Genomic DNA, 12,126 nt, shown 5'->3' with positions numbered 1-12,126 from the left:
GATTCCCTGCTGCCCAATAGAAGCCTCTTTGACTACTTCTATATTACATGACCTTCATAGAATGAATTTGACCCTGTGATTTTGCCTTAATATGGGGCAGAGAAGTCTCCACTATGAAATATGTATTGACCAGATTTTTGAATGATGGTGTTACTGGTTGAGTTTGTTCTCCTCAGTACTTGGCCCCAGTGAAACCAAAAATTGAAAGGCAGAGACACAATAGCAAAGTACAGGGACAGTTTTACTTGAATGCACTCCAAGGGAGGAGTGGGCCAGAGTCAGGGTAAACAAAGGCCTCGATCTGTTGGGCAGGAGGATTGTATATAGCACTCCAGTTAGGAGGCAACTCTTCCCCTGACAAGGTGGGGTTATTTGATTTACGGGCCCTTCTGTACAGCCATCCCTCTCCGTGAGCATGTCCTTTCCCCACGCTGAGGTGTGATCTGGGCAGTTCTTAGTTCCATTCGATTGTGCTGCCATTGGGGTCTGGTTGGGGAGGGAGTTATTTCCCTGCAAAGCCTTTGCTCTTCTCACATGGGACCCCCTACCTGGGCAGAGGTTCAGTAGCTTTTTTTTTGACCCTTATCCAGGTGGCTTCTTCTTGAGGCTTATCTTCCCCTTTCCTGGCTACTCATGTCTATCTTTCTACCTAATATTTCTAATAAGAAGGTTTTTAAGACTTGGTATAGATCTATCATCTATCTATCTATCTATCTATCTATCTATCTATCTATCTATCTATCTATCTACCTATCTATCTAATATGTCTATCTATCGCCCAGTCTACCCTCTTTCTGAGGCCTGAAGCCCTTTCCATTTATTGCCAGGTATCTAACTATATGCTATCCATTAACTTGAGGAAGGTCAACAGAGAAGAGAGCAGTCAAACTCTTGACTTTAGCTTTGAAAAGTTCAGAAAGAACTGAAAGATTATTTGACCCAGTATAACTTCTCCTACCATATTGAAACTCTCCCTGCTGTAGGTGATGTTTCCATGGTATGAAGGGAAGAGTACAGAGAACTGCATGGATAAGATAGAATTGCAGTGCCAGCCCTGAGTAAGGAACATCTGGAACTGGGGTGAGCATGGGGTCCAGTCATTGTTCCCAGACATGTCCCCCATCCACAGCCTCCTCATTCCATTCTGGTCATCAGCAGGAGTGCCCACTTGTGCCTCACATTTACTTACTCTTCCCTTGACCCATCTTTTTGGGCAGAATACTTTCCATGGTCAGAATACTGAGGAACAGAGGGGAGAGTACTGAACACCTAGATGGCAGGAGGTGGCAGTAGGGCCAGAACAACCTGCTCGGGTGCTCAGTGGGACAATAGTGGAATATACCTACTATTACATGAAGAACTAGCATTTGTACAGTGTTTTTTTTGTATCATTAATCTACAATTACATGAGGAACATTACGATTACTAGACTCCCCCCTTCACCAAGTCCCCCCCACAAACCCCATTACAGTCACTTTGTACAGTGTTTTATGATTTATAAAATGCTTTTATATGGATTTTGATGAATCTTATTGTATTACTGAGATTATATTAAGCCTGAGATGTTACTTACAGCTAGTATATGGCCACTGTGGAACTTTAGCCAGGTCCTGCCTGACTTCCAACCCTCAGCATTTTCCACTATCTCTTTGGTTTGCCCCTGGGAAAGTCCAGAGATTCCATCAGCCTGATGCCCAAGGATACTCCCATTACTCTGAGGAACCAAGGCTTGCCTCAAACTATCTGGTTTGCCTCCAGGAAGACCCAGAACCCAGTGTCAATCTTTGTGAAAAGTTTATCTTACTATTCAGACCAAATGCCATAACAAAGGATCAAGTTGGAATTTTTATCATCACAGAAAACAGGAAAGATTAGGTGGCTTTTAAACATTTAGTTTGGATGGGAATTAGAGCAACAGCAATAAAGGCAGCTTTAGAAAAATAAATAATGTATGGTGAAGAGGCAATATAATCTAATCTTAGAGTAAAATAATAAAATCACTGGCCTAGAATTCAGGATACTTGGAAACCAGTGATGGAAACAATTGTGTAATTTAGGAATGTCACAGTTTCCTTCTTTATCTCCTCTTTCTCTCCTTTCCTTCTTTATCTCTTCTTACCTCATATCTATTGAATGGAAATGATACATGATCTACCTGGAAAAATACATAAAACTTTTAGAAAATGAAAAAAGTACTTGGTGAATGCAATATAACAACATATTTGAAAATGGTTGAATCTGGAACATGCATGTTGTGAGTTGAATTATGTCTCTCCAAAATTTATGTGTTTAAGTCCTAACACCCAGAACATCAGAATATGACTTATTTGGAAAAAGAGTCTTTGTAGTATAATTAATTAAGTTGTAATGGAGTAGAATAGGCCCTAATTCCAATATGACTGGCATCCTTATAAAAAGGAGAAATTTGGACCCAGACACACACACACAGAGAACATCATGTGAAGATTGCAGTCATGTTTCCTTGAGCCAGTGAACTACCAAGAGCTAGGAGAGAGGCCTACAACAGACCCTTCCCTTGGCCTTCAGAGGGAGTGTTGTCCTACTGACAACTTGATCTTGGATTCCAGCCTCAAGAGCTGTGAGGCAGTAACTTTCTGTTGTTTAAACCACTCCATTTGTGGTACTTTGTTCAGGCAGCCGTAGCTAACAAATACAGTGTCCCTGAAGTGGTGCTCCTATACTGAGGAATACCTGGATGTACCATTTTTGTAGTCATCTTTTGCCACACATCCAACAATTCTGTTAGGGAACATAACACACCCTAGTGAAGATCAAGAAGATGGGTTCTTCTATCCATTTTTAAAGATGAAACTGAATCCCAGGGAGCTGAAATAGTCAGCCAAGGTCCTTTAAGGACTGTAGCTGAATGTATCAAATTACTGTGTCCCAAAGAATGGGTGACTGCAAAGTCCCTCCTGATGTTATTGGAGGTGGTATGCATGGATGTGGCTTTGTTTATTCATTTAATCAATTATCATGTATTGAATATTTATTGTACAAAATCCTGGTCTCTTCCCTCAGAATAATGAACATTTCCATGGAAACAAAGTTGTGGTTGGAAGCTGTCAATTGTCATTTATCTCCACATTTGGGAGATAAGCAAAGGGGACAGTTATAAACCAATTTCTGTGCCCTACTCCCCTCCCCCTTCCTCTTCTCTCCACTTCCTTTTTCAACTCAGGACCTTCTTCTTTGCCCACAAGTCTTACTCTAGATATGGAAAAGGTAAGCCCTTGACCTAAACTCCATTTTAGAAGATCTTATATAGTGAAAAACAGTTCAGCCCCCAGCAAAACATTTCTCCACATCTCTGTCCTGGTTAGGACAATACAATAGAGACAGACACTATATCAGGAGTGGGGGAATAATTTGAGTGGCAGAACTCCTAAGTAAGAAAACAAATTAAATAACAATCCTTCTCAGCATGAAGTTGATAGATTTTGCATAATGAAATAGGATTTTCAAGTACAGACAAGGCGGCATTAGCAGTCTTGGCAACTGAAAAATATTTTGCAATATGAAACATTCATTTTACTTTAAATTTGTTTATATTTAGGAAAAGATTTGTGTTGGCCATTATGGTAGTCACCAGTCTCATGTGGCTATTTAAATATAAATGAACTGAAATTAAACAAAATTAAAAATCTATGTCATTAGTCACACCACACTTCAAGGGCTCAGTAGCCACATGTGGAGCTTGGCTACCATACTGGACAGTTCAGAGATAGAACGTTTTGGTCATTACATTCACCAAGTCTATTGGACAGCTTTGCTCAAGATGTAAAGAACATGGGGCATGATGCCAACTCTACTTTAGCAATTAGATTGGTTACTGAAGGTAGGATTGCTAATAGGTTTACTTTTACAAAAATATTTAATTTAATACAATTGAACAAATTCTCAAAAAAAAATTCAACTTGCTTAAGTAATTAAAAGATCACTGATGAAAGTCCTAGGATAAGGGCACAAACTTGGTGGGTAAGGAAAAAGGGTGCAAAATAGAATGTTGGCCAAAATATAGCAACATTTTGTATGCTGTGTAAGTATGTAATTTGAATTTTTTATTAAAAGGATGTTCTTAACAATGTTTATAGCAATGATATTGGAAACAATGCTGAGATGATATATAATGTTTTCTGGATCTTGTCAAAGGAGGGACATTGTGATGAAACATATGATTGATGTCATAACTATTTTTAGATACACACTGAAAATAATGACTAAATGCTCTTAAAGCAACTAAATTAAATTTAGATAACATGAGATTTGCTAGAAGAGATAAATGAAACAGATCTTACACATGGTTATGCCTTATGTGATGAAATTAAGGTTTTTTATGACATTTTTATGATAACTTATTATATGTGACCACATTAAAATGTTTTAACATAACATGTCAAATTATGGTTAATTTCTGAATCTAAGAATTGCTTAAAGAATTCATTGACAATTCCAGTTGCTATTGCCTCAGAAGAGGAAAATTTCTCTAAGTTGAAATTAATTAAAAAAACTAAGAACCACAATGACTCAACAAAGTTTGTAAAATTTGGCTTCTCTGTCAGTAGAACCCAAGTTATGTGAAAAATCTTAACAATGTAATTAGTGATGCACTGAAATAGAGGCAAGAATATACTTTTATGGAAAAAAAATGTATGAATTACATGTTTTTGCTTTAGAACCCATTCTAACATTGGCAGCTTAACAGCAAGCAGAATGCCCCAACTTGATTTAAATTCAGTTATATTTTATATTATATTGACTTTCAGGCACTTAAAATAAACAATATTAGACCTATTTTTCAATTTTGTTCTTATGATGGTATATGGTTAAAGGAAGGAGAATAGAACCAATTTTAATGGTTAGTTTGATTTATACTTTTTAAAAATACATTGATAAATGGTGTGTGGGCCTCCATTTGTCTCCTGGCCTCTGGTCTAGGAATAATAGGAATAGACCTGACCCTGTCAGTCCTTCTGGATGAAGTAAAAAATACCTTTCACACGGGTTAGGTAGAACCTGCTGTGCAGAGCCCCAGGGAGATCCTGAGACAAGTGCACTGATGCTAGTTCACCTTTATGGCTCACTTATAACAGCCACATAATCCAGATATTTGGGGGTTGAGAATATTTAGAGAAGAGAAGGCTGTGTTAAGTTTGCAGTGGGTTATACTTCAGCGGCTATAGTGACCAGTCTCATGCCATCTCCACAAATACAGAACAAGAGGAAGCCCAAACTATTAGGCTGTGGTTTGGGAGATTTCACTAAGGCCCCAGGAAAAATGTGTTTGGCACTAGAGTATCCTTAAACCTTGGATGGGTGATTGAGGGAAAAGGTGGGAGCCTCCACCCCTTCCCCCATTGGGCTATGACTAGGGATTTCTCTGATTTGAATGTCACGGTTCCGGGGTAGTCCTGTCTGAAAGCAGAAGAATGAGGCATATATTGTCCCCCGGCTTTGAGGTGTAGTTGACAAATAACAATTGTAAATATTTAAGGTATACAATGATGTTTTGATATATGTATATATAATGAAATAATATAATCAAGCTAATTAATATATCCATCACCTCAACTAGTTACTATTTTCTCCTTCCCTCTCCTTCCTCCCTCCTCTCCCTCCCTCCCTCCCTTCCTTCCTTCCTTCCTTCCATCCTTCCTTCATTCCTTCCTTCCTTCCTTCCTTCCTTCCTTCCTTCCTTCCCTCCTTCTTCCCTCCCTCCCTTCCTCCCTCCCTTCCTTCCTTCCACCCTTCCTTCCTTCCTTCCTTCCACCCTTCCTTCCTTCCTTCCTTCCTTCCTTCCTTCCTTCCTTCCTTCCTTCCTTCCTTCCCTCCTTCTTCCCTCCCTCCCTTCCTCCCTTCCTTCCTTCCTTCCACCCTTCCCTCCTTCCTTCCTTCCTTCCCTCCTTCCTTCCCTCCTTCGTTCCTTCTTTCCTTCCTTCCTTTCTTATATGAAAGGTTAGGATTCCATGGCCTTAAGCACTGAGCAGTCACATCACTGCAGCTCAAAGGCAGGAAATGCATTTTACCACAGTTTCCAAGGAAGTAAGGAAATTCTGTGTTATTAAGGTATAGCTCTTGCTGTTTTGTATTCTTATACTGAATGCCAAAGGGAGCCTTCTACATCTAGACCACTGAGGGGCCTTTGGGTTCTGTGTTAGCTGTGACTCAGTCCATTGTGAATGACCTCCAAGAAAGATTCCTGAATTATCATGCTGGACATGTAACTATATTTTGTAATAGAAACAGCTTCCTCAGACATGTGTCCAAGTGAAAGTTGAGCTGTAGCTTGGAATGACTTTCTGTTCATCCCAGGCCTACCATGGGGAGACACATTCATGGAGCCAACTGCTCGAAAGGGCTCCTGGCTCAGGTTTCCCAAGAGCACCTGCTCATCATTTAGGCATCTGAAACCTTTGGATAGAGTGTATGAGATGTCTGTCTGACTTACAAGGAAAGCTCTGCAGCTCTGAACTAAGGGAATGAAATGGCTCTGGAAGAGAAAGATGAGAGGGCTCAAGAAATGGCAGAGGCTGCTGGGTAAAAGGCAGGCATCTGTAGGCTGAGATGGCAGAGAGAGGAGCACACTTCTAAAAAGAAAAAGGAATCACTTCACATTAGTAAGACTTTAAAAAAATATGTCACAGGGAAATGCTTGAGGTGACAACTGGTTAAAATGAAGGTCTGGGGCCCCTTAAGAATGTGAGCTGTGTGAGAGAGAGGCTACATGAAGATGGAATCTGCTGCAGGGTCAGGGCCTGAAAGAGTGCTGAGTATGTAGGTGGTCAATTATTGTCAAATTAACCAATGAGTGAATGGCTCAACAAGTCAGTGAATTGCATGAGTGGCCTTGTGGCCTAATGAGAAGAGCTTGAAGGTTAGAAAAACATATATGGATTTGAGACTAATAGCTCCTTTTTTGAAACTAGTTAAAAACTTTATGCTTTCAGGCTTCAATTTTTTCATTTAAAAATATGCTCAATAATAACCACTTTGCTCAGTTGGGTGAGAATTAAATGAAGTATCATATGTAAGATCCAGGTTTATATTTGTACTGAGGACTTAATTCTCTTTAATCCCCCTTTTTCCCTTTCCTGAAGGTGGGGAAGTATAGTTGTAATAGACGAGCCCATAGAATCTGCTTCTTGTTCTCAAAATTTTCTAATTTAGAAACAGAGCAAAGAGGACTATGTTTCTTTCAGTGTCATTCTGGGGCATTGTCTCATAGGTCTACCCAATGGCTACTTAATACATTTCCCTGATGACCAGCGATACTGAACTTTCATGTACCTGCTGGCCATTTGTATGTCTTCTTTAGAAAATTGTCTATTCAGTCCCCTTGCCCATTTTTAATTTGAATTGTTCGGGTTCTTTTGCTATTAAGTGATAAGAGTTCTTTACATGTTTTGGATATTAACCTCTTATCAGATATATGATTTGCAAATATTTTCTCCCATTCAATAGTTTGCATTTTCATTTTGTTGGTGGTTTCCTTTGCTGTGCAGAAGCTTTTAAGTTTAATGTAGTCACAATTGTTTTGATTTTGCTTTTAGTGTCAAATCCAAAAAATTATTGCCAAGACCTATGTCAAGGAGCTTACCACCTATATTTTCTTCTAGGAAATTTTATAGTTTCAGGTCTCACATTCAAGTCTTTAATCCATTTTGAGTTAATTTTTTTGTATAGTGGAAGATGGTGTACCAATTTCATTCTTTTGCATGTGACTGTCCAGTTTTCCCAGCAACATTTATTGAAGAGACTATCCTTTCCCCATTGTATACTCTTGTAACCTTTGTCATAAATTAATTGACCAATGTGCATGGGTTTATTTCTGGACTCTCTATTCTATTCCATTGATCTCTGTGTCTGTTTTTGTACTAACACCATATTGTTTTGATTACTATAGCTTTGTAATATAGCTTGAAATCAGGGACCATGATGCCTCCAGCTTTGTTTTTTTCCCTCAAGATTGCTTTGGCTATTTGAGTCTTTTATGGTTCCATACACATTATAGAATTGCTCTAGTTCTATAAAAAATACCATTGGAAATTCTGACATAGATTGCATTAAATCTGTAAATTGCTTTAGGTAGCATGGATCTTTTAACAATATTAACTCATCCAATCCACGAGCATAGAAGATCTTTCCCTTTGTCTCTTCAGTTTCTTTCATCAATGTTTTATAGTTTTCATTGAACAGGTCTTTCATCTCCTTAGTTACATTTATTCTAGGTATTTTATTCTTTTTGATGCAGTTGTAAGTGGGATGGTTTTCTTAATTTCTCTTTCTGATGGTTTGTTATTAGCGTATAGAAATGCAACAGATATCTGTATATTGATTTTGTATCCTGCAACTTCCCTGAATTCATTTATTAGTTCTAATGGTTTTTGGTGGAGTCTGAGCACTTTTCAAAGTACTGCTACTGGGCTGAGCCCTGGGTTGGGGAAGGCTGCACATGGGCCCTTAAGGAGATGTCCCTGTTTGCCACAGACCCTTGGGTCTCATGGACAAGAGCTCCTTTGGTCTTCAAAGCTATTTTGCATGGCTTGTCTTTCAGGTGCTAGTCTTAAAATTTGGGGTTCCTGGTGTAGGATGCAAACCCTCCTCTCCTCAGGGAGAACTTTCAAGTTTTGAGTTCCCTCCTGATTGTGGGTTACATCACTGGGGGTGGGGTTTACAGTGAGATTGTGTCTCGGTCATACCTACCCATTTTGATGTGGTTTCCCTCTTGTTTTCCTTATGTGAAGGAATCATTCCACCAGTTTTTAGCTTTTCTTTTCCAGAGGAAATTGTTCCATACATAGCTATAGATCCAATGTGTTTGTAGGAGGAAGTAAGTTCAGGATCTTGCTACATCACCATCTTGAACTAGTAATCACAAGGTTCCTTCTTGTCTCCTGTCTTTTGCTGGTCAAGGCTCACCTTCTAGGGCTTTTACTCCCTAGTATTTCACATTTACAGAATGATTGGAAGTTATAGGCCTGATTTGGCCATCTACAATAGCTCTGCATCATAAAATGTAACCAGTAATAATCCTTTGGGTATTTCATGAGAAAATTATGGAAAGCATTTTTTAAAAACTTTTTTTATCACTGTCATTATTAAGGAATGATGGAAGTGGACTGTAGGAATGACAAGTAAAGTAAACCTAAAAGAGGACTCACATGTGCTTCATACTCCCTTAGGAGGCTAAGAAAGATAAAAGCACAACAGATTGGCCTTAATTCCCTTTACCACAACAGAAGACAGTGCCTTGTTCAAAACAGTTGCTGAGAAAAGATACTTGATCAGGAAGAACACAACAGAGTCAGAGGAAAAGTAATAAACCAATTGCCAAACAGAAAAAATGACAAGATATTATGAACCTCTTTATGTATCATAAAGGAATGAGTTGACACTGGTAAACTGTTTAAAGGTGGACAATTGTGACAAGGTGGATTGTTCACAATATGGCAACATCACTGAAGTATGTTACCAGTCAATGACTTTGCATCTTTTCGGTTTATTTCATTTAGGCCACTACAGCATTCAGAACACTTGACAATTAGGTTTAAATCCCATCTTCTGTTGATTCTTTCTCCTGGAAAAATGGCTTAAGCTGGGAAGTAGCAGCTGAACAAATATTTGAAGTTGATGAAGGAGTGGTGAGTAGATGAAGAACCTCAGCTAGCCTTTGACAAGCCTGGGCATCAGCTGAGGTTCAGTATGTAACACAATGGTGTATGTGTGTAGCAGGGGTAGACACTTTGAACTTGTCCATATGATTGGATTGTGAATATTTTCTTGTATTCCAAGTAAGTGTAATCTATACATGGAGACTTCAAACATGTGCCCGTCCAACTTTGTATACTGCCCAGAACAATGAAAATTCACAAGAAAACCCAGGCTAAAGTAGATACTCAGATGTTACCACTGAGCAGTTCATAGCTTGTGCCGATTATTGGTTATTCTGTTTTGTGGTACAATTCTGTGTGGGCAATATTTTGAGGCATTTTACAATGTTGAAGTACCCTATGGAGAAGTCTCTACCTTCACATTCAAGGATAGGTACCTCCCCCAGATCATACTGCTTGCATAAATATAATCACAGTTATAGAAATTATGGCTACATTTTGCAGAATAATCTTTGGCTCTTCATTTTTGATTTATTGTTAAGCAGATCATGTTTACAGATAAGAGCTTTTTGAGACTTTATTTACCTGTTAATTACTTCATTGTTGTTTGTGTCAAGGCACACACTTGGAAGAGTACTAACGGGACTTAAAATGGGCAGGCATTATTTTTTTCACTCAGAAAACTATATTTGCTCATTATGAAAAGAATGCTCTTATGAAAAGGAAAAAAAATCATCTATATTCTCATCACTCAATGATAATCAATGTTAGCATTTGAATGCATTTCCTTCCAGTGTCTTTTTTTAAATGAATCATTCATTTTTTAACATACTTGTGATCATACTGAATATTCAGGTTTATGCAGGACCTTGAACTAGAACTTAATGATTCATTTTTAATAAATGATAGAAGAAGAGAAAAAGACCAGGAGTAATAAAACCAAAATAGAGAAAACTCACTGTAATCAGTGGTCTAAAATTCTGCTTCCACCAAACCTTTTCTTAAGAGGCTAAACAGTACCTTCTTTAGACTCTCTTCACTTTTCTCTTAATAAGGGAATTAATCACATGGTTATTGTGATTTGTTCTACACTGTCTCATGAGCTTCCTAACAAGTGTAATGCATAGTAGTTGTACCACCATTTAACATTAGTTGATCCAGTTGGGTCTAAAATCATGTGTCTGAACTCCCAGGCAGTGTTCTTCCCATTACAGCAGGCTACTACCCTTGGGATTTGGTTGGTCGTGAATATTCTTGTAAGCACTGCTCTGGTCACAACTGTCTTAGTCACCTTGCTTGGCATCTGGACTTGAACAAGTTGAAGAGGGCTTGGGGCCTCAGGGTTGTGCCTGGCCCCCAGTCCAAGGTTCTCTGGGAAGCTCCTTGTTTTGGTCTGTCGAGCTTGTGATATGAACATTAGAATATCTGAAAGGCAGATGTTTTGGTTGAAATGTTTGTTCTATTATTTCTAGTTGCATAACTTTTGACAATTATTTAGCCTCTTTGAGCCTAAGTTTTCTGATCGGTAGAATCGGGATAATATTATCTATTAGGACATAATAATATCTCATGAGGTTTAAATATGATTTCACACTTTACACTGATAGGAAGCAACTGATAAAAGGTGCTCATCATATATTAGGACAAAGCAGACCTACTCATAAGAAGACATAATCCTTAGATAATGTTGATAAATAGCCACATCTCCCAAAAACCCCTCAGGTGAGGGGTCTTACAGCATTTGGCTCTACACTCAGCCTTACATACAAGGAGAGATGGGGAGATATTCAGGACCTGGATGGGAGAAAGGATGGAGTTAGTCCAAACAAAGACTTCCTCATTGTTTTCCAAAAAACTTTAGATAACAGTGACCCATCATATTTGTCTTTGAACCCCAGGATCTAAATACTTTTTGAAAAAAATGTGTCAGAAAGTTTTCTAAATGCTAGGGATGCCTGAGTGAAAAATAGGTGACTTCCAATAGTGGTTTTTCAAATGAATTCATGTATGGTGGAGGTATCTTGTGTACATTGTAAAGACAAGTTTTCAAGCAGTTTTTATCTCCTTTGCTCCCTTTAGTTTGTAGCAACTTGTGGTTAATCATATTCAGACTTAACTGCTGTTGGATTGTCCTGGGATTTGCACTCAAGCTTGTCTGACTCCATTGTATTTCTTCGGCTCTGAAGGTCTTCCATGTATTCACCAGCTTGGTAGCCTCTGAAGGGAGCCAATAAATGCTGAGTCTTTGAACTCTACCCTCAAAGAACAGAGGACACAAGATCAAATACAAGAAATAATATTGACCAATGTAGGACAGTATATTAACTTTTGAATTATCTCTGTCCTCACGAGAATGGAGCATGCCACATGAGGTGATTGAAGTAATACTTAATACTTCTGCAAGGCTCAACACCACTTTGACTTCCATCATCTTTTTAGAAGAGAAACCATTTGCTAGGATATCCTATTATTTCCCACATTCCTAACCAGACAA

The 12,126-nt window shown here is 38.6% G+C and overlaps 1 protein-coding gene across 7 annotated transcripts in view; it reads left to right on the top strand.

Annotated features, from left to right (window-relative positions):
• Nucleotides 1-12,126, top strand: part of LOC118919297 (uncharacterized) — a 79,414-nt gene that overhangs the window by 7,479 nt on the left and 59,809 nt on the right. For 4 of the 7 annotated variants that reach the window (XM_057497783.1, XM_057497785.1, XM_057497784.1 and 1 more), the window contains 2 exons: nucleotides 9,534-9,662; nucleotides 11,819-12,004. The gene's annotated coding sequence lies outside the window, so the exon portion shown is untranslated. Of the gene's footprint in view, nucleotides 1-5,981; nucleotides 6,639-9,533; nucleotides 9,663-11,711; nucleotides 12,005-12,126 lie in introns of those variants that run through there. The other 3 variants (XM_057497787.1, XM_057497786.1, XM_057497788.1) reach the window with 3 other exon arrangements.

This window comes from Manis pentadactyla, chromosome 3 (genome assembly GCF_030020395.1).
Source record: "Manis pentadactyla isolate mManPen7 chromosome 3, mManPen7.hap1, whole genome shotgun sequence".
Lineage (NCBI taxonomy): Eukaryota > Metazoa > Chordata > Mammalia > Pholidota > Manidae > Manis > Manis pentadactyla.
Note: the sequence above shows the minus strand (reverse complement) of the source record. Positions and strands in the feature narration are given on the sequence as shown.